General features: G+C 37.2%; 1 protein-coding gene and 1 long non-coding RNA gene across 5 annotated transcripts in view; one reads left to right on the top strand and one right to left on the bottom strand.

Moving 5' to 3' along the window:
* The window catches only part of LOC110838777 (peroxisomal acyl-coenzyme A oxidase 3), a 117,013-nt gene that overhangs the window by 8,989 nt on the left and 85,828 nt on the right, over positions 1-22,196 (top strand). The gene's annotated exons all lie outside the window — the stretch shown is intronic.
* Positions 10,906-20,509, bottom strand: LOC147873802 (uncharacterized). 3 transcript variants are annotated; one of them, XR_015535234.1, is made up of 2 exons: positions 20,178-20,509; positions 10,906-11,612 (listed from the first exon to the last, which is right to left on the bottom strand). It is a non-coding gene; the product is annotated as an uncharacterized LOC147873802 (long non-coding RNA). The 3 variants fall into 3 exon arrangements; XR_015535236.1 differs by having other exon boundaries at positions 20,228-20,509; XR_015535235.1 differs by having other exon boundaries at positions 20,282-20,509.

The following is a 22,196-nucleotide window of genomic DNA, read 5'->3' as shown; positions in this document are numbered from 1 at the left end:
TAGAGCCGATCTTCGGGCCAAGATTTAAAAGAGGAATGCAAACAACTCGGCCAGGACTTTGAAAATAAGACGAGAAATTTGTGATAATATTAATGTCGTAGAAAATTTGTAGGAGAGAGGAGAAGAAGAATAAGATTCTATGAGCGAGTGTAGTGTACCTGCTGTCTCTTTGGTCAAAGATCAGTGTATGAGCACACAAAATCAGTAGTCGGAACAGAAGAATATGTATTTTAGTATCCGTTGTGTTAAGTTATGGTGATTTCAGATTGACAAAGTTTTGTAGTTCTTCCATGAAATTAGGATGAAATATGATACTTAAACTCTTTGCCCTCTTCTGTCCTAATTGAATGCTCCAGCAAGTCCATTCTCTGTAACATGTCCATTGCCCTGTTTCAATGTACTAACTGTTGTCGCCTCCAAAGCCCCTTCAACACGACCATTGTATCGTCTTTTGTCTATCCATGGCGTATTGTTGACAGCGTAGGCAGTTGTGGTTTACAGCCACAACACTGCGACAATGAATAACATTGTGTTACCAAGAGTATACACGTTTCTTGCTATTTGTTTCAGTTCCTTAATTTGTGGGGTTTCCTCAGTTCTTTAAACGTTTGTTCCAAAGTTCTGCCTGTTTACTGAAATCTTAGAGGTATAACAAAGGCATTGTGCTCTAATCTCCTGAATTTCGTTTGCCTTTGAATGTTAAATATGTTTGTCTTTGTACTGGAGTAATTGTGACTGCTGAGACAGATGTTGTTTTGTTTTCCTGTCGTCTTGTCTCTATGCTTCATTTGTTGCTTATTGTGGCCGACGCATTGTTAAGGAAGAATACGTGCTTCAGTGTGACGTCATAATTCTGGATGTGCCCAAATAAACCAAATTCTCTACACCTCAGACACATCCACAAAATGCACTATGGAGTTTAGGGTTATAATGTGGCTATAGGACGTCCAAACGAGAATTTATCGATCTGATATTTTCGTATAGTTTTTAAGTGGCATGTAGATTTGGATGTTGAAAAAAATACTACATGTGTTCTTAATCTTATTACTGGCCCCTTTACTCCGGGTAAACAAAGAGGAAATTGCAGTTATAATTACAACTCTCTGAAGCCGAAACTCGTCTAAGTATTTTATAAGAATTCAGTCCGTACTGGAAAGAAAACACAACACAACAACCATTGTGAAGATAAAGTGGTTAATGTTGTTTAAGTAAATAATCGCTGTTTATTATAAGAATCACATAAATCTAGTAAATACACTCAGTGGTAAAGATGCAGATTTGCTGAATGTTAAAGCGTTTGGTACAAATATGTGCATTGAAGGGTTAAGATAATTTAATTTCTTTATTCTGAGTCCAGCCAAGTGCCAAGACTAAATTTAGGCTCAAAATGGGAACTGAGTGTTTGATAATTTGCATACTGGCCAGTCCTGTCGCAGATAGAGAGAGAGAGAAACGAACTTGTAGAATGCGGATTGGTGTGGGAAAAAAGACGTAATTAAGGGAAACTTGCCTATTGAGATCGTTAATTTAAGCTTTATCTGTTAAAATCGGGATGTCCAGTAACCTATGCCCGTGCTTAACTTAAATTTGAAAAAGTTTCTTGAACGTAATTTCTTCAGTTGAACTATCGAACATGCAAAACAGTACGATAGTCCCGTTAACATATTGACGGTAAGTAAGCGTCATAATAAGGTGTTTTGGAAGCATGGAGGTAAAGATCCGTGCCCTCTGGACCTACTGAATGGTACTACTTTTTGTCATAACCAAAGTGTATTTCTCGAAGCCGCGGCAAAACTGTCAGCTGACTTTCCTGTGTTGAGAGTTTTGAGCTGTCTTCACTCGTCTATGCTCTGGTGTTCGTGTTGGAACGTCGTATAATTTTGCTGTGTCCTTGAAGTATGAAATATGGTGACAACTACTATAGTGTCCTGGTCCCTTCTTATTGCTATGTCGTAACATATAGGCCTATAAAAGAATTAAAGAAATTATGATGCAGAGATCTCCGATGGCATGCTGATCATACAAAATTTTACGAAACCCTGTCATTGTTTCTCCACATCTGGTATGTAAAGTACGCCGATCTGTCTCCAACGGGAAGTACAGGCATAATGAACAATTATGGCAACTTCAAAATCTCAACGCTGTAACTGCTTGAAAAATAATATGAACACATGGGACTCAGCACCTGAGAGAGTAAAATTACCCCTGAAATTTGCAGATTATCATTAAGAAATGCAGAGGGCGTTGAGGTAAATTTCCACGCGTTCTTAATCTCAAAATTTACAGGAGTCCCAGCTTCACACCCTAGCCGCATCCTTTTTTCTACACTAAACAAACACAAGCCTTATTAACACAACAATCAATTAATTAGTTAATCAGATCGAAAGCTAATTATTTGTGTATTCGATTAATTAATTAATTTACTAAATTTTTTATCTGATTCAGAATTAATGTGTTTATTTGCATCCAAATTTTTGGGTTTTCCTTACACGTAAGTCGCTCTTGCTTCCACTGTGCTCCAGTATGTGCGTGCGGTCCACACAATCGTGTGACACAGTTAGCTCTGGTTATTATTATAAGCCGCTGTACTTGCCCCAGATATGGGGTCAACATTCCGAGCTCATGTGTTAATGGTACCCAAGAATCTGCTTCCTTCCGTGTATAGAATGTTTACACCATCTAAACCGCCGGCCTTCCAAGATTGTGCAAAAAGAAATCTCTGTTCACCGACGAAAAGTATAAATTTATTTGTAAACTCCCTCCGATAAACACCTTATGACAAATCCCTTGAGAATCAAGATTCGAACGTGCAAATAGCCCTCGGGAAAGTTGATTTCTGTCTATGATAATTTACAATATCTCAGTAGCTATTAAAAGATCAGATGTTTTAAATGCTGTTACATATTCTTATTATGGTTGATCTTGCGTTGTTATTTTAATTACACTGAAAAAATAGTTAACAAAATGATGTGATAAAGTGGTTAAATCTAATTTGTGTGAATTTAATTTTAATTCTGTGACTATAAGGACCGTAGTTATTTTGCATTTTAATTACCCTTAATTTTTAATATCTAATAATTAAATGACATGTGAGTTTGTTGTTGAACTTGATGTTGGCTGTAAAGCAAAAACATGTCGATCTTTAACTAATAAATTACTTGTTTAATTATCTAGAACTGTGAATGCTAAAGTATAAAAAATCTGTTTTGTGTAAGGCGAACTGATATTCTATATGTAGGCGATGATAGAGGCAGTAAAAACCTCTGAAACGTCGGTCAGTATCTACCAGACTGTACTGCGCAACGTCCCAAAAGATAGCCATCTTGTGTCGTATCCTTTTTTTGGAGCAATTTTTTTGTCAACCATGTTTGTAATGTTCAGCCTTCGTATGTCTTCATTTTGTAGTCTTTGTCTTAAAAAGAAGTCTCAGTAGCGATCTAAGAAATCATCTTTCGCTTCTGTTCTCTTTAACCCCGCACTGCGAAGTCACAGCACCCGCTGAGTTACTAGATACGTTGCCGTCATTTATACCGCGCCTGCTGGGCGCTGGGTGCGAGATTACCACTACTGCTCTTTCCTGATTCAGAATTACATCATTGTAGCACAGTACCACTGTAACACTGGCTGTATATTCTTGTACTAACTGCCTGAACATTTAAATTATGCAGTTACATTTCAGTCAAACGGGTTGCTTCAGACTCCAAATTTACACTCTGCATGTGTCCGGTTCAAATCTCAGTCGAGTTAAATGCTATCCTGATTAAAGTTTTATGCGATTTTTCTCAAATTATTGCCGTTATTAGTCTTTAAACTACGCCATGATCGAGATTTTACAATTCATTACGTGCTAGCATGATTTTTTTTTTTTGGGGGGGGGGGGGGGGGGCAGATGTAGGAAAAATTTACAAATTTTGTTCAAGTCGCTTATATGTAGATCTAAATATAATGTAAACTAATGACATAGCATCTGTGATCAAATATTAAGATTTCAGTTCGACAATGATAACGGGGGGGTTGAAAAAATAAGTCGTCTTATTTGTTAAACTAGATATTTATTCAATTCTAAAGGGTTCTGACGATGGTGGATTACACTTATAATTATTCATTGTCTGGAGACTAGCTCCATCTGACGGACCCAACTGAGTAGGTATCTCTCGCCTGCAGACGAAAATAGAGTCAGTTTCCGAAACGTCGTGGTTTCTTCTTTTGGACAAAGACAATGGAAAAAGTACAGACAATGAATAAATTCAAGGAGATATTTGTTCCTCTTCTAAAGCTTTCAGGAATTATTATTGTTGTTATTATTATCTGTGATTTGCAAAATTTGTTATTTTATCTTCTATCGATGATAAGGATGTTTAAATTTGTTGGAGTTGTTTGCCTCTTATTTTTACCTGTCATTGGGTTTTAATCTCTTAGTTGTGATAAAAATTAATAGGTCTGTATTCTTAGATGTCTTTGAGACGTTAATAAAGTTAGCTCTCGACATAAAACAATCAATGGCATTCAGTTGCAAAAGTATAGTTTTCTTTTAGAGTGTTGTAATCTCATTTTATTTGAAAAGATACTGGCAACAAAATTAACACCATTTTTAGAAAAGTTAGTAAAAATTACTAAGTTTCTTAAATATAAACTGCTGCTATCAATTTCTGATTGCCATTTCACAAAATTATCGTCTGAAGCAAGAGGTGGGAAATATTCTTCAAGCTTGGCGTAAAATAATGAACCACTGAAGCCAAATATGTGATATTTTGTGTGGGAATTACGAAATAACTTTTTGATATTATAAATACGTGTGCCTTCTTGCAGTAGAGTAGCTAATTCTGAAAAATCTCTAGTATGTTTGTAATGTTGGGACACTTGCACAGAAATAGACCTGTGATTTGCGTATGTTTTCTAGTACTGTGAACACGTACTGCTTCACAGTTAAATTCGCCATGTATTTAGAAACTTCTAATCTTTCAACTCCCGTGGTAACTACAAATATATGTCCTACCTACTTTAACAATCTTAATTCTGAAGTTTATATTTAGTAATCATGGATTACATCCTTAAACAGCGTTAACCAATTGATCCTTGTAATGCTGACTTGTGTTTTCTTTGTGATATTGACTAAATTCTTAAGTATTTCTCAGGCATCCATCGGCGTCGAAAGGTTAAAAAATATATGTCAGAGTTATTTAAAGAACCGCGTCTATGCTCTATTTCTTAACATATCTTAAGCTTCTGCAAAGGGATATAACTTAGTAGCGGCAGATGTTTCGTAGCTGGGATTAGAAACAGAGACCAAATGTTTACCGCTGGCATAACCGGCCCGGTTCATCCAGTATCGCCCTACTGATTCGTCAGGTGTCGTGTTTGAGTAAGGTCAGTACTGAAGGAGATCTTGATCCGGTTGTCGGCAACTCCTTGAGAGTTTAGGGTGAACGTCCCTCGACCCTGAGAAATTCTCTTGGTCGGGTCTGTTACAGCAAAGTGGCCAGGATAGGCCAGTTGTACTTTCCCATGTTGACATTATAAAACTTGTTACTCATCGTCCTTAACTGATAAGGTCTGCCTAAGGAAACGAGAATGATACTCGTGTGTTAACAGATGAGTCTGGCCAAACCACATGTTGAATATATTTCAAATTAAATGCAGCTTTCTTCTCAGATGTCAGCCTACCAGTTTTTAAAGCAGCATTCGTCCAGGATAAACAACGTCCTGTTATACGTACGTAAGGTCAGTTCTGATCTTCATAGATTGGCTAGGATAAAACATCTGAAGTCCTGTAAGCGGTCAACTGTTTATTTGTAAAAGCCCACATTTCACTTGTATTACTTTTATCTGATTCTCTTTAATTTTCTTCGTTTGCTGTTTCTTTGTCTTGTTTATTCTTCTAGCCTCTTTTATTTCTTTGTATTTTAGTTTATTCTCCCTCTTTCTATCGATTTACATTCCAACAATAAATTTTCGGGTTTCATGAAACATGACATTAGTTGAGAAACTTAATGATTGTAATCTGTTCAGGGTAGAATGTATGGCATAAAATCGTGTAGTGTGTCTATATGTCTTTATACTGTTTCAATGGTATTGAGAGAGAATATCTGTTACATTCCCTCTTCGACTTCTGCCACTGTTAATCTCGTTGTCTGTAGCGGAGTGGTTTTCGGTGTCGGCATTATTCCCGAACAAAAGCAGGCCATTTTCGATGTGTTCTGTAAAACACTCCAGTAGACGCTATTAAGGTATGTGTGAGGTAGATTCTTCATTAACAAACAGCACTTAGCAATTAGAATTCCAATTCCGAATTAAACATCGCCAGACAAGTTTCAATTTAAAGTGTCGTGTTCTACATTGCTGAAAACCGCCTCTTTTAGAAAGGGTTAAACGAATGTCTCTTTTAATTCTATGTCTTGTTTTGTAAAGTTACAAAACATTCTAAACTTTCTACCGTTCGATTATAGATCGTGGTACAGTGCAATAACAAATTAAGTATTGGTTTATATATTTAAATATATTTTGATTAAATTATAATTCTACCAGATTTATATTATACTCAGAACTAGAGTAACTGTATTTATATTTTAGGCGCGTTGCTAACGTTGCAGAGAACCTATTAAAATGTATCCGTCCGTCTGTCAGTCTGTCTATATGTGTGTGACAACTCAAGAACGGCTGAAAGGATTGACATGAAATTTGGTATTGGGGAGTTTTACTAAAATGTGCCTAATTCTGCTCATACTGGGACAATAATAATGGGCATTTTACAAGAAATATTCTTGCGTTTCTGCATGCGGAAGTCACTGGGTGGGGAATCTCCATTCGGATAGCTTTTACGTGCAAAATTCCCCTGCAATCTATAAAGGTTAATGGTCAAATTCTGGTAAACGAGCCAGAGTTGTGGCCTTACACGTACGTTTCCTAATTTGTTTAGTTTTATACGTATGCCCAGTATGTGCTTGGCTGGTAATTTTTACAAGACCCAACCAATGTATCAACTTAAGTAAATATCAAAGTTTATACGCTGACAAATAAAAGTGGGAAGATTAGTTTTTTTTATTTAATGGCGTTATATAACGTTTGGCGTCATGTGGAAGGACGACCGTGAATAGTAAGCATTAAGAAATGTTTTGAAAGAAACTGCTGTGTTTCAGTTCAGTTTATTATCCTAGGATTAAACTGATTTACTAAGGAATATCGCGAAACCTATGACAGGGTAATCGACCTCCCAGCCGAAAATCGAGCATCGGAAGTCTCGAATATGAAGCACAAGCAATATTCAAGAAAAATGGACCTTTCATGATGTGGGTCCTGAGTTCGAGCAGCTGTCGTGTGTTATTTTACAGGTCTGCACAGAACAGGACGCTCGTTACCTGTTGTCATGGTTGAGCTTATCAGTCCGCTACATCAGTCTGGCGGATTTGACCTCCAGACTGCACCAGAACTGCACTCTGTTGCTTGCTGTTAGAATTACAGTTTCCACTGAAGGTGTTTTCTTTCTGTCGAAGTTTATTTAAATGTATTTTGTCAAATGCTTTTGAAATGGTAAGCTTCGTAGCGTCGAATAACAGGATTAATTTTAGTGTTTTGGTCACAAATCTGAAAAGAGAACAATTTGTTATATCTGTTAGCTGCGGATGGGAGTATAACATTGAAACGTGTTAAACAATTACGAATAGCGTAATAATTCTGGCGCTTTCGCCTAAATTTGACCTTTGGCATTTTCTGATAATGCCAGTGACGTCTCAGTTGGGGTCAGTGACCATAGAGTTTTATTAAGGGTATATGACGTCTGTCTGGCTAGATTATGACGTCATGATAAATGATTCCCAACATAATTATTCGGCTGGCTGAAGGTAAAAATACGGCAATTTTTAGTAAAATTTTCCTTTTTCATATTTAATAAAAATCCATTCAGCTTTTCTCAAGTTGAAATATATGCGGACAGATAAGAAGATTGGCAGAAGTTAGGAAGTGAATTTTAATTCCATACGCGATATAAAATGGATCTTGAGGAAGTAATATACGAAGGGTTTGACCGGATTCAACTGACTTTATATAGTGTCTAATGATGAACATTTACGAACATGGGGGTATATAAAAATAAGTTTTCTCTTGACCATCTGAACAAGTGTCAGATTTTTCAGCATGAACAGGCTATCCCAGATTCATATGTATGGTACACAACATCTAAAAAATTGGATTGGTGATCATTAATGGCAAGTTAATGACAATTTTAATTTAGTCAGCACTGGCATGTTGCAACGTAGAACCACCACTTTCGCCTGGTTACACTATAAAATTCACGAAGAATCTCATTCAGGACAGACCTGTTTGGAAAGCATGTCAAATGTCGAATTGAGTGCTTCAGTGCATGTATAATTGTTACAAGTACCCGTATACAGGCCACGTCGATTATCCGACTATAAATAACCTATGCAGTTTATACACCATCGTTGAATAATCACTACTGTTCTAGTGGAAATCCCAAAAATTCTGACATAATTTCCAAGTGAGCGTGACTTTTATAGGTTTGCAGCAAAAAATCGTTGGAGTGTTTTCGCTGTTAATGTTCACTCTTCGCCTCGAGTTCCTGAAGCGGGGTGTTAACCCCAGCTTCGCCAAAGCGAGAGGGTGTCCAGCGAATATCGAAAAAGCTACCCCAACTACTGTAACAGACATTAGCTGCGTGCAAGGAAAAGTATATATATACCCGTGAAAATCTGTGAATTTAAGAAAAAAAGTGTGTTAAGAGAGAAATTAATTGCATGAGAACGCGTTTAAATTCCCCTGAACTTTTTCGGACCACAGGCGTTATTATAATACGTATATTTTATTTGTTTATATACTCCTTGATGCAGAATTCATAAAAAGTACACATTATATTTAGGGACGCCGCTCTGCGTATTCTGTCACTTCGTCCTTACGTTTCGTCTCTGATTTTTATTACATATATTATCAGGTATTTATTGAACGTTGTCGAGGTTACTTAATTTTGGATCATCTTATAGAAATAAAAACCCTGCTGTACATTTAATTGAAATCGAACCTTGTCGATTTCATAGTTACGATCCATCGCACAAGATATTTTAGTAATATATAAAAAAGAACTTATTAAGAGCCTACAACTTCCATTTGAAACGTTTCTTCGAGTGACAAATATTTACCTTGTACCTTGTCCGACTGGTTACCGTATCTTAAACTAATTTCTCGCGCGGCTTACTCATCGCCCTGGTGATGGAGGCTGCAAAATCGTCCGAAACGTCTGTAAACTTATTCCAGACTACACGACACAATATCGCAGAAGACCCTTTCATTCACTGTTTTACGGTATTGTCTAGACATTCATCTGACAGACCGGGGAATATCACGAAATACCTCAGTGAGGATGGCTGGTAATCCAACCCAGGTTTAAATTAGGTACCTAGAATCGCCTCAGTGAGGGATCATAATTATATGAGCATAGCTCATAACTAAGAAGCACTTGCAATTTATGACTTTCCTTAACGTCGGGAAAATACTAGATGTGATGAATAGTGGGAAAGAACGGGGTTTTGACCTTGACTTTATATAATGATAACCAATTTCTTATAAATGCGGAAAAATTTAATTAAAACAATCATACGTCTATACAGTTCTTTTCGTAACACACAGCTTCGATGTTGGATTAGGAATAGGATCCTTCTTAATCATTTCCGACATGAACATTATCCCCGAAGTTAACTAAGATTGTTTCCAAGTTCCAATCCCTAAGATTTAAATTAGTTGAAATTCAGACGTGCTTGCAAGGAAGGCCTCAGGATCTCCAGACACAAAATTTCATATGCATAAGTAGGCCGACACAAATACTTTCTGCATATCCAAATGGCGAAGACTGGTTTGAAAAGAGAAGTAAAGACCAAAATAAAACGAAAGATTTAAACTTTTCCATTCTCATCCTACACATACAAAAGGACGAGCGGGTAATGCTTGGGAGCCCGGAAGCAATGGATGCTCTTCCACCCACCCCTACCTCAGTGACCCTGAGTTCTACCTTTCCTCCGCTCTCCCGTCTCCTGTCCTCCTCTGTATGATGCAACTTACCTGCAGCTATTGTCCAGCGCAGACCGCTGCACCGACGTCTTGTTGGTGCACTCACTCACTGTGCTAAGTCGCGCTTCGTCGTCGTGGCACCCGTGACGTCCGCCCCGCTGGACGCTGTTCTGCATTTCCCTCTGCTTTCCCATTCGCCTTCGGCTGAAAATCTCATGTTCTTTCTTTCTTTCTCAGCTTACGTGTCGGCATTGTGTCGGCTTCAGAAATTACACATTAATGGTTATTCAACTCGTAAATAAATTAATTGTTCTGTTACCTGTAAAACCGAAGGCTTATCCTCACGCTTTCATATTAAACCTATTCAGTCTGTTCTACACATTCATATTATGATCCTCAAAGTTCTATTTTAATATTATATTCCGATATATTTCAAAGTCTCACAAGTGGCCTATTCCGTTCAGATTTTCCGAACAAAATACTGGCGTTTTGACACATTTTCAAGCCCAGCAATGTAGTGTTGTTAGATTCATTATTAACTTTTTCCTTGGTAAGAAAGACAAAGGGTTGGTACTGCTATCGGAATTAAAGGTCAGAATTATACACTCTGATGGTAGTGCACCTAAAAATATTCAGGCCTAAGTCTACTTACAATAAAATGGGTTAGTTATGAACGTAATATTGGAGATACTCTGCTGCATTGACGTTCCAGATGGTTGCTATCATTTCAAACTCGTTATCAGACTAATAAAATCTTTTACGATCGTTTCTTAATATAATATTTAGTTTATCCTAGTGTTTAAGCATTAGATTCTTGGCCAAAATGATGTTTAACAAGTCATTCTTATATATTATTGGTAAATTACCCTTTTAGAATGATAAGAAAGTCTGTAGTGCTAAAAACACGTTTTTATTGACAAATCTTATAAAGCAGAACATAAAAATTAAAATAATTACTTATCAAATTTAGGATTTAATGTAGTGCAGATAGTGATTTTAAAAATTTATCATCAACTAACCAACACTTCTCTGTTACATGTATAAAGTCATTTATCAAAATTCGTCACTAGTCTGTGTTGACTTGAAACATTTTTTCTTGTTGGTGCTACAGAATAATTTTGGTCAGGACACAGACGACATAAAGGATTCTTGGACTGAGTTTCAGACCATCGCGTGATTTCCCATCACAGGTCCATACAGAATAAACGGAGAAACTTCGGTTATCCGAGCAGAATTCCACCTCGCTATCCCATTTTTCGAATGCCTTCAGACCGCTCAGTTCAGAGTTATACTTCGTGTAAGAATCTGTCATATAATGTATGAGACTTGAGGTTTTCAGGGCTGTAAAAATATGTATTGAGGTGCTCTTGGTTGTGGCCCCGTGTTGTTCTGTAGAAGGTACGTATTGCCTCCATCTTGAAGTAAAGACGATCCTCTCAGACGTTTGTAACCAAGGCTACACAGTACCACAACCACAAGATTACATACCACGTGTCGCGAATTAAGTGATTCATGATCTGGTTGCGGCGACAATTGTTTGTTCTTTACTGGATGAGGTACGGCTTATGTAGACTAACTCTGGCTTCTTTTGCACACACCTACAACAGAAATAGAAGCATAGAAAATTTGTGGTTGTGAAGATGGAAATCATTTACTGCAGCGAAACATGGTCCAAAAACATGCAGGTGCATTATAATGATCTCAAGTGAAAAGATAATGATGTTAGTTGAATTGAGTTGGCTCAGAAGAATTTGTTGTTGAATGAAAAATGAAGGGCAGAAAAAATAATGAATCAGTTAAAGAAATAACCAAATTAGGAAGCGTGCGCTGACGTAACATGTCTCGAATTTTTTTTTCAGAATTTGATTTTTACCATCCTAAATGGCTTGTAAATTTCCCTTCTGAGGAAAAGACGCATGTTAATCTTCATGTAAAGTGACAATCACTTTTATCTGATCATAGCTAAAATTGGAATATGTAGACATATTTTAGTAAAACTGAATTTCGTGAAAATATTTTCTCGAGATGCACAAACGGGGTTGAAGAAGGGATTCATAAATGAAATGAGAAAAACAGGCAAGTTCTTGGTTAAAGGAGAAAAAAGAAGTGCTCAGTGAACTTAAAATCTGTGCGCTTAGTGTTTTGTCCGAACAACAGAAAAGGAATTTGCATGCGATCTGCCGACAGCTGCTAACTTCTCACGCTGTTTGTATTTCTACGAAGCAAAAAGCAATTCCATATGTTCTCACCGAAGTCTTCGCTGAATGACAATAATTTATTCGTTTATTAGTTAGTTGAACTGTAATTTTATTAGTAAAGTTTTTGATTGGTCGGCCGGTTAGAATGCAATGCATATTGAGGCAATCCTACACTTTGTTCGCTCATCCTTGTGGCAAATGTGGAATGAAATTGAATATTTTAGAGTGGTAAAGAGCAGAAAATTTTAGACGTAGACAGCGGGATTTTGATTTTAAGATTAATTAATGGTGAAATCTAGCACTAAGTTCTTCTAAACACTGTTCACAAATTCAGTCTTACCTTAAAAATAAAACACACACATAATGCTTCTATATTACAAAGATCACTATGTTAATGCTGTTTAGGGAAATTCCCTTTGTTTATTCTGAAAATTATACGAAATTCAGAAGTACACTGTGGGCACAATGCAGAGTAGTTGGTCTCTAAAGCAAGCGGTAAGTTACTATCATGCTCTGATGGCTTAAGATTACAAGCAATGTGAAGTCTTACCACTCATTCACGTAACTGTAGCGAGTTTCAGGTTGCAAAGCAAATCTGGTCTTTACTGTGGTTCCTTCTTTTCAAAGTGACCACTAGAAAGTTCAGAAAGAGCCGTGTGGTCAAGCCAGTTCTACAGTCCCAATGAAGCGATGCATTCACCTACCAGGTATACATCTGTGTCCATTCTGCAGTCCCTTAAATTTTAAATAACTATATGGCAGAATTTCCCAAGAATCAAGTTCTGTCCAGTTTGTAAATTCAATGTGTGTAGGACATTTGTTTTATTTATTACCGGCTTAGCAGGAATTGATCCCGTCTTGTAGTACTGATGCACAGCAGAAGTTCTATATTTCGTGAGAGAATATTTTATTTGGGAGCCATACACTGTGGTTATTAACCTTTCAGTTACTCTTTCTGGGCTTGGGAGGTGAGATATCGGAATTGGTGTTGTTGGGGGGGGGTGTGTGTTTGTGAACCATTTTGGACCAACTGGTTGCGAAAAGTCCGAAATAGCTTTCATAGTTTCTCTTACACATAATAATTTACATTTAATATGCTTGGTATTATTATTATTATTAAAAGTAGTAGTATCATCATCATTATTATCCACCTCAAATGTGTTTGTATGACTTCGACTATCAGAGATAAGCCGTATCGAAATGTTTACGTTTTTCAACGTTTCGACAAACAAGCATTTGGAAAATGGCATGAATAGGAGCTGATTTGTGGGACAGAAGAGCGGGCTGTAATATCCTTTGAAGATATCTGTCGTCTGGGTTGTTGCACCGTGTAGTCTGGTAGAAGTTTACCAACGTTTCAGATATACTTACTGCCTTCATCATCAGGGCGATAAGTACTCCAATTCTGGACATACGAACTGGCTCTGTTGATTGGACCCAACTGAGTGGGTTTTACCTGAGGTTGGAGACAGATTCCAGTATCCGAAATGTCGTGTTTTTATTCAAGAAGTTAGATAATTTATTGGAAGTTTTTTAATTGTATTTACTTATTTTGTCTGGCAAAAGTTGTCACGCAGTCAGAGGCGCAGATGGACATAGAGTTTTGTGTTTCTAATTGTCAACTGAAGACAGTAGTAGAACCAGTTTCCGAAACATCGTTTTAATTAAAACGCTTAGATAATGCATAAAATCCAGCAGAATAATCATCGACTCTTCTTTCGAAAATTGTTATTTCTTAAGCCCCTCGCTCAGACTGAATATGGTACAAAGTTAAAACGCTGTACAAAACCATAGCTTTGTCAGATTGCTTCCCAGTCTCACACCAGGTTTCCTTCTATAACTAACATGGTATCTCAAATCTTGGGTCCCTACAAACCCCTTCCAAATACTGATCACACTTATACATCATTTCCTACTCTCAATCTGGTTCTGATATTTAGCTGTATTCTTACGGTCTGACCTGGTGCAGGTCCTGATACAAGAAAGACAGGATTACTTTCAGTGTCTGTAAGTGACCACTGCTGTAGGGAATTTGATACAATGACTGAGACAGACAGTGGTCACTGTCCGTGAGAATTATTAGCAGCTACCCGAATTTACCCAACGGTCATGTTAAATCCAGTTTTACTTGTAAAGAGCTACATCTGCAGTCTGAAACTTGTGCGAGTCCCAAGCTGCAAGATATTGTAATGTAATTCGGAAAATGTTTGAGCCAGGAATACATTTAAGGCTGTGGACATTATTACGAATCTTATTGGATAGATGTAATACATGGAACTTGGGTTCGAATTCTAATCGAAACAAGCGTGGTGCCTTTTTGTGGTACAGGCCACATGATAGCTTTGCTCTGCAAATCCTACTGCATGTCTTAATGAAGAATTTTAAATCCTCCAAAATTAAATAGACTAAAATTAGAATCAGGTTTTGCGCCAAGAATATTATTGTTGTTGTTATGACGAGGCGCCACTTAGATGCAATGTTTCTTGTTAATGTTTATAATGGTTTAAAATGTTGTTTTTCCTTACGTAAAAATGTCGTCGTTCGTTTATTTACTAGAAATTTAAAATATTTTCTAGTTTGCTATTAGTTCCTTACGATAAACACGTTCCCTCTTTCGACGTGTATTAGCTGCAAATACCGCTTGCAAAAATGTTTAAATTTTTAACAAACTGGTTTCAGTTAATTATATTTTAAGTGACTTTCATCTGGGTTGTTACGCCGTGTAGTCTGGTAGACGTTTACCAACGTTTCAGAGGTACTTTCTGCCTCCATCATCAGGGCGATAATGATACTGATGATGGAAGCAGGAAGAACCTATTTTATTAATAATGAAAAGGGTAGGGTAAATATTAAGTTGTCCCTTTTAACCTTAATTTATGCTAAATCACGTGTAATAAGATACTAGGCCTATGGAATCTAATTTAAAATGAATACACACGAATGCCAACTATTATCAGAATATTTTTATTGGTCTATTTAACGACGTATGGAGCTATCTCTTTCAAAGTTTTGCATATGTCTCTACAAGTAATGTTTCCCACACATGATACACAACTACGATAATAATTTAGAACAGACTACAAGAAATCTTTTCCCATCTCAGTGATCAAATAAAATTTTCGTATTCAAATCTCAGACATTAAAACTGATAAAGCGTCGTTAAATAAAACTTTGGTGTCATGTTCCCGTATTGGTCGGTGGTCGTCGCGTACCGTGCCGGCAAGTTTGTGGATCTCCTGCCGACAATCTGACTCATACGTTAACGGTCCCTATTACTCTGTAGGATTTGCAGTTCTCACGACAGAGAATGAAGATTGTTACCTTACGGTTTGAAGCTCCTTATAGTCTGGTAGAACGTTACCGACGTTTCAGATATATTTGCTGCCCACACTATCACCCTGATGGTAAAGTCAGAAAATACATTTGAAACACCGACAAACTTCTAATTTTTTAGGCAGTAATCTGAAACGTCGGTAAACTTGTGCAAAACTACACGGAGCAACATCTCAGTAGTCTGTAATCTTTATACTTACAGCCGTAATCTCATATTATCAGTATGATTAAAATCTTTTCAATACGTAATCTCATTTGACTCTTTCCGTGGTACGCACGACATATCACGCTTAAAATAATGTTGGTGGTCTCTGAATTTATTTTATTTTTGAGGGATGTGTAGGATCGTTTCGCCCCTTCTGTGGGACAGGATACAGCCCCCGTACGGATGTCAGAAACTGTGCAATTTCGAGGAAAACCGCCGGCTCCACACGCTGGCAGTCCCGCATGGATTCCCGGAGAAGACTTTGCATCTTAGCGGCCACATTATGTCTGACACCTTTCGCATCGCCTAATTGCGAACAATTGAGAATTATTTCCTACTAGGGAAATATGCTAAATTCCACGTGTTATACGACCACAGAATTTTTAAAGATTCTCCTACGTCCGTCTTCAAGCGAAAGAAAATAAAGAGTAATCTTTTGGGCCCCCAGTCTCATACCTGGAGGACAGGAAAAGCTTAATAAATATTTAACACGTATCGATGAACCACCAGAATCCTTCAGTTAGCTTGGAAAGTGTTATTTGAACACAGAGTCCAGCGCTGTCTTGAGTGGCAAAGTTGCATTGAACGCATTTGCCTCCACGTGTCTCCAGTGTTATAAAGAAAACCAGTAGGATCAAAGGTCCTTGCTGCCTCCACAATCAGGGCACCGTCATTATGTGGGCGATGACAGCCATCTTCTTTAAAACTGATTTGTGTTACTTAATGTAATTTGCGAAAGAGAAATATTGGCAATTGACTATTTTGTGATGCTAGGCGTCGGCGTCGGGTCTTGCAGCTTCTATTATCAGAGCTAAAAAACAACTATATCGAAGGTGGAACTGGGACACTTTGGATTGTTTGATCTTTTCGCCTGTAATCTCTATGTCGTTACAAACAGCTTTGGTCTTGGCCCTATTTTTTCCGTGCTTATTTTCCGAACTTCAAGGCACCTCGTCACAGAAACTCGAACTCGGTAGCATTTTTTTGTGATTTTTTCTATTTATGGTTTATTTCCAGCCTCAGAGAATAATCATGCCAAGTTTGGTGCAAATCAATTTATCCGTTCTCGAACTAGAAGTGATCATACATTGCATAACGTACATATCAAACAGTAAAATAAGATAATTTAGGTGAGCTTCGGCTTCAGTGGGTTAACATGGTGTATGGTTGAGTTTTCTAATATTTTGGACAGCAATATGGTTGTAGTTTGTCAATAAGTGTTTATGAGTCGGTAAATAATATAAATTGAAAACTGCCAGCAACACGTGTGCTCCAGTTTAATACATACACAATCGATGTTTAATGGTAAAGTATATTTATGTATATATATATATATATATATATATATATATATATATATATTGCTAGCACCTAACATATTAAAGTTCATGCATTTTATCTCAGAACCTACTTGCTTGTCATTTATAAAATGTTTAATATTTAGCTTCAGGATTTATTATCAACAACTCCATTTCACCGATTTTACGTAGAATAAATGGTAAGATCATTAAACTGTATCAGAATTATTACTAGATAGTAACGCCATCACTATTAGATTAAACAGTGAGGTTTATCAACAAATATCACAGAAGGAAGTATCTTTTACTTCTCCACTAATATTATAAAATGTTTCTGGCGTATTTAATTATTTTTAATTTAAAATAGATTTAAATAATCTGTAGTGTAGAATTTAGTATTTTCAGAGTTTTCCATGCACAAATTATATTATTAAATAAATACGACAAAATCACGTGATGAAATACTGAGAGTTAAATCAGGACAGATAAAACTAAATTCAGAGAGAATTATTCAAATGGAGAAATAGAGGGTGCCTAACCTGGTGGAAATCGATTCGGTCCTTGTTCGTGCGGGAGACAGAATCATTTTCATCCATACCGTCTGTAACTGCTAAAGCCGAGACGCGCGGACCGCTGTCCATTCTGTGGAAATTCATTCAACCGCAACGTACAGACTCTCAAAGGAAAGGAGCTTATTCAATATGCTTATTTCTTAGGAGTGATTTTATTTCTCAGAGTTCGAACACTTCAATTTATCACAGCCATCGTTAATAATTTAATCACGTTTCGAAGTTCAAATGCATATGACGAGAAACCCGCCCCTCCTTCATCCCCATTCACTTGTACCATCAGGATTAAGTCACCCATGATGGTGAAATTTCTCTGCTAGGTGAAGAGGGATGTTCATGTTGGGGATGATGAGAAGTGTGCAGGGTTAGACGGAAGAATGCTTTTTCCACGCCTGCATCTTGGAGGAAATGAAAGGATGTTCTAAGTGACTCTAGAAAATAAGGTAGAAAGAAGCTAAAGCTACTGCCAATCTATGCAGTTGAACCTTCTGATTTTTATCACAGACTCTAGAACAACGTTCCGCCTGAACTGTAGACCACACGCAGTACGGTAGAGGCTGTCGTAGTCGGAATGAAAGGAATATTTCAATATCGGATCTGAAGGGACTTGTGACATTATTTCTCGATCGTTCCCCAGCTCAGCCCTCCAAGTTGGTAGAATCTCAGGAAACGAGAAGCGTTTTGCGCATCTCTAGAAATTTTCCCCCTGTTCCCCGTTGTGCCCTGTCATCCCCTCGCTCCACCCTTTCTCCTTACATCGTACAGGCGACCTCAATTCCAGCCCCAAAATGTGATTCGCCGAGGAGTGTACCTTCTGCGGCGTCTTTCTCCCGCATTTTACCTCACCCCGAACCCCCCACCGCCAGTTCATCTCATCTTCGGAGACGGTATCCAAGGAAAGAGGCCATTTTCGATAACCTCCCTTATTCCACCCCCACTTCCTCACTTCCCCGGCTGATACTTCCATCTAAGAACAGCCCACTTCAGTGTGCGATGGGCCGCTAAAAAAAGTCTACATCCCCCCTATCAGCAACCTGTATAATCTGGCTACTTCATCACAGCCTTTAAAAAGAAGAATTTGAAGTAGCACTTACCCCGAAACAGGAATAAAAATTTGACGTCATCTGTTTCCCTCCGTACAGTTCTCGTTTGGGTTATACTCAGGGCACATTTTCTTGCTTTATAAAAAACAGTGTGTAGTTGAGAGTGGGGGGCGTATTACGAACAGAAAAATAAACCTTGGAAGGAGTCATAGTGGGGATAACATACGGTCATCAACCTACCCCCACGAAATACTTGCTTCGCATTTTGTTTAACAAAATCAGTCGTGTTAAGACACTTGTATCTACAAGGCGCTGGTCCCAGACATATACAGAGTGGATCATTCTCATTGCTATATTAAGAGAAGAGGCGTTTCCTTTCGAGTCAGGTCTGACATTTGAAAAAGAGAGACCGCAAACGTTTCTAGAACAATACATTTTGAGGTCACGCGTACGTCTACACATTACGTAAAAACAAAAACCCGGCGACATTTATTTTGTGTATCGTTCGGTTTATCGTAAGTAAAATTATGTGCTAATAATATTTACTGTACATTCCTTAGTTGCTATTTTAGTGAGAACAGAATAGTTCGAAAAATTTACGAACTAAATTAATTAGTGATAAAATTATTATGTACGTTTTTAAATGTGTTGAAATTAAGAATTTTAGTCTGACTAATGTGAAAAGCTTCTTAAATACATTCTACGTTATTAATGCTATACAAATGCTACATTTATATCGAGGCGGCTGACATATGTTTTTTTAAAATATGCAATACAGGTTCACAAATTAAGTTTTGTGCAAGTTACTTGTTTGTTTTAGAGTAGGTATCTTGGTTTTTTGCCAGTGAATATTATCTTATAGATTTAAGAACAAATATTCCATATGTCTAGGTCAATATTAGTTATTCTAAGCTTCTGAGATCTTTCGTTATTCAAGACTATACAAATTAATTAAAATCATTAAAATAATTTTTTTGTACGTTAATTATAATTCATGCGTCACTTTTTGTATTTTGAAAACATGATTTGTATTAAGATACAATCAATTTTAACACATAAATACGCTCAGCTCATATTCGCTTAAAGAAAGAAGAATTTTATAGTACGGATTTATGGACTACTATTATGTCGTCAAGAAATGTTTGAAAAGAAATAAGTTTACTTACAAGAACAAACAAGAATCGATACTGTGACGTAAAAAATTTGTATGTCTGAGAGTATAAACAAACAAATGTGAGTGAGGCCAACAGAATTTTCACATCTTCGCTGAAGAAACAAATAGAAGTTTGTTCAAAGCGCCTGTACAGCTGATGCACAGAGAGGATCGCAAGAGAAAATATTACATCTGTGAAGACTAACACTTAGAGCAGAAGAAAATAGGCCAACACAACAAACATTTAAAAAGGATTTAAGTAAAATTATCACGTTTATGATAACTTCTATCTTTCTCCGAATAGCACTCAATGGTGCCAGAAAAATGTATTCACTACGAAAATATCACGTCCACAAATACATACACATAAATTATATACACAAAAATATATTTCTATCTTGAATTAAAACACACTATAGCATTTCTATCGCGTGGTTGTCGTCGTGCCTTCAGAAATGCTGAATTAACCTTTCACAATCTACAGGAAGTTGACGGCATTCACATCGTCTTGAGATGACATCCAAGAGACGTCTTCTTTGAATCCAAAATGGCGGAACTGACACAGACAACAGTAGACTTACAGAACATATGACGTATTGTTACATAAAAACAAATGCAGAGCGCTGGAACACGAACTCGCGAACTAATGATAGCTGATGGCCTTTTAGAGAACTGGCAGTGTGGACGCAGAGCCTAGTCTCCTCGCATGCGGACATACACAGATCACGGCAGATAGGAGGGGGGAGAGGGGGACAGTATGACTACTGTATGTGATGGTGTTGCTATTTTTTTAACGCTACCCCTTCCCGAAGTTTGGATAACGTAACCACCAACCGCTTCCTTCCTAGATTTGCCTCTCTCACTCACCAACAATAGTCATGAGTGGAGTAAACGCCGAAAGCAAAACCTTCCAAGAGCTTTTCCTGTTTCCTGGTTCGTTTGTGAAAATCACGCACTGGGACAGGGAAACTCCCTTGTTTGTCCTCCTTGCACTATTTTATTTTGATAGACACATATTCACCCCAAACCCCGATTTCTGTCTCTTTTCACGACTCTGTTATGGGTGAGAATGATTTTGGGGAGGTTTTCACCCTCTCTGTCCTTCTCCACCCCTACGTTCATAGTGTGTTGATGTTGGATTCGGGAAATGGGAGGTAACGAGAGGGTTGTAGGCGGGGGTGAGTTGTAGGGTGAACGTCTGGAGTAGTGTAGAGGTGAAGTGTTGGACTTCAGCTGGACATTACATAGACAGAGAGAGAGAGAGAGATGTGTGTACACAGCATCATATGTGGAGAGAGACAACATGGTCGGTGTGACAATGACAGATTCAATATACCTACACTGTCATAAAATAGTAGCTCTGAAAAACTTAAAGAAACTATAGACCACACTAAAAGATTTCATAAATTAAAGCTTTGGTTCCATTTCTTGCCAGGTAATAGAAATGGTAAATATTGATTACTGGCTGTGATAATTCTGGTAATACGTCTTAGATAGAAGAATAGAATTTTAAACTAAGTTTACTGTACTTAATTTATTTGTAATGTAGTTTAATAAAAACCAGTACAATTCAATTCTTTATTATTAGTGTGCTGTATCAACTAATAATTATAATCTAAGTCTCCAAAAAAACGAATATACAAAATTGCCTGTTTTTTAATAGGACTGTTATAATAAGGGTCTTCTTTAGATATGATTCAATTATTTTTTCCATGATTTTGATTTATTAAAGTTAATATTTAAATTAAAGGATGTTATCTTTTATAGAAATGACTCGTCGCTGTAAATTATTGATGATTAACTAAGTTAATTAATCCAAATCATAATGTAGACTATAATGAAGAAACTGTTGGTAAGTTACGCTGGTTAAAAATGTAGAGTGTGGATCAATAACAAAATCTTTCTTTACAAAATATTGATAGGAAAGACAAAAGTTTGCGGAACAAACTGAATTTTTAATTATCTTTCAGTCGAGTTTTGACTCTAGCGGGTTTACAAAAAGGGTTCATTGCGAGGGTTTGATACTCGTAGGTCTCGTAGGCATTGTAAATGCCCCTGCAACCTTCGTCATAGCCTCGTCTGTACGTTTTGATCATGATTTTGTTACACTAAACGAATTGTAACTCTTAAAAGTTTACTACGAGGCTGACCAGCCGCGCTGTTACTTTCGTATGGCTTCTCGGACTTACGACAAAGGAGTCCCGCTAGCACGTGACGGACTTGTTCCACCTGTTGATTGGCTTCTAGGTAAAGTAACACACGTCTTTTTATATCGTTGATATGAATGAATTACAATAATAATATGATAATTTGTCTTTTATACTGAAGGAAAGACATAAACAACAAATAGGTGATGAACAAAACCTACCGACCTGAGGTAGGT

Source organism: Zootermopsis nevadensis, unplaced genomic scaffold (assembly GCF_977971745.1).
Source record: "Zootermopsis nevadensis isolate Lab colony 2312 unplaced genomic scaffold, Znev_1.0 Znev_ptg000015l, whole genome shotgun sequence".
Lineage (NCBI taxonomy): Eukaryota > Metazoa > Arthropoda > Insecta > Blattodea > Termopsidae > Zootermopsis > Zootermopsis nevadensis.
This window is presented reverse-complemented; position numbering and strand designations above follow the sequence as displayed.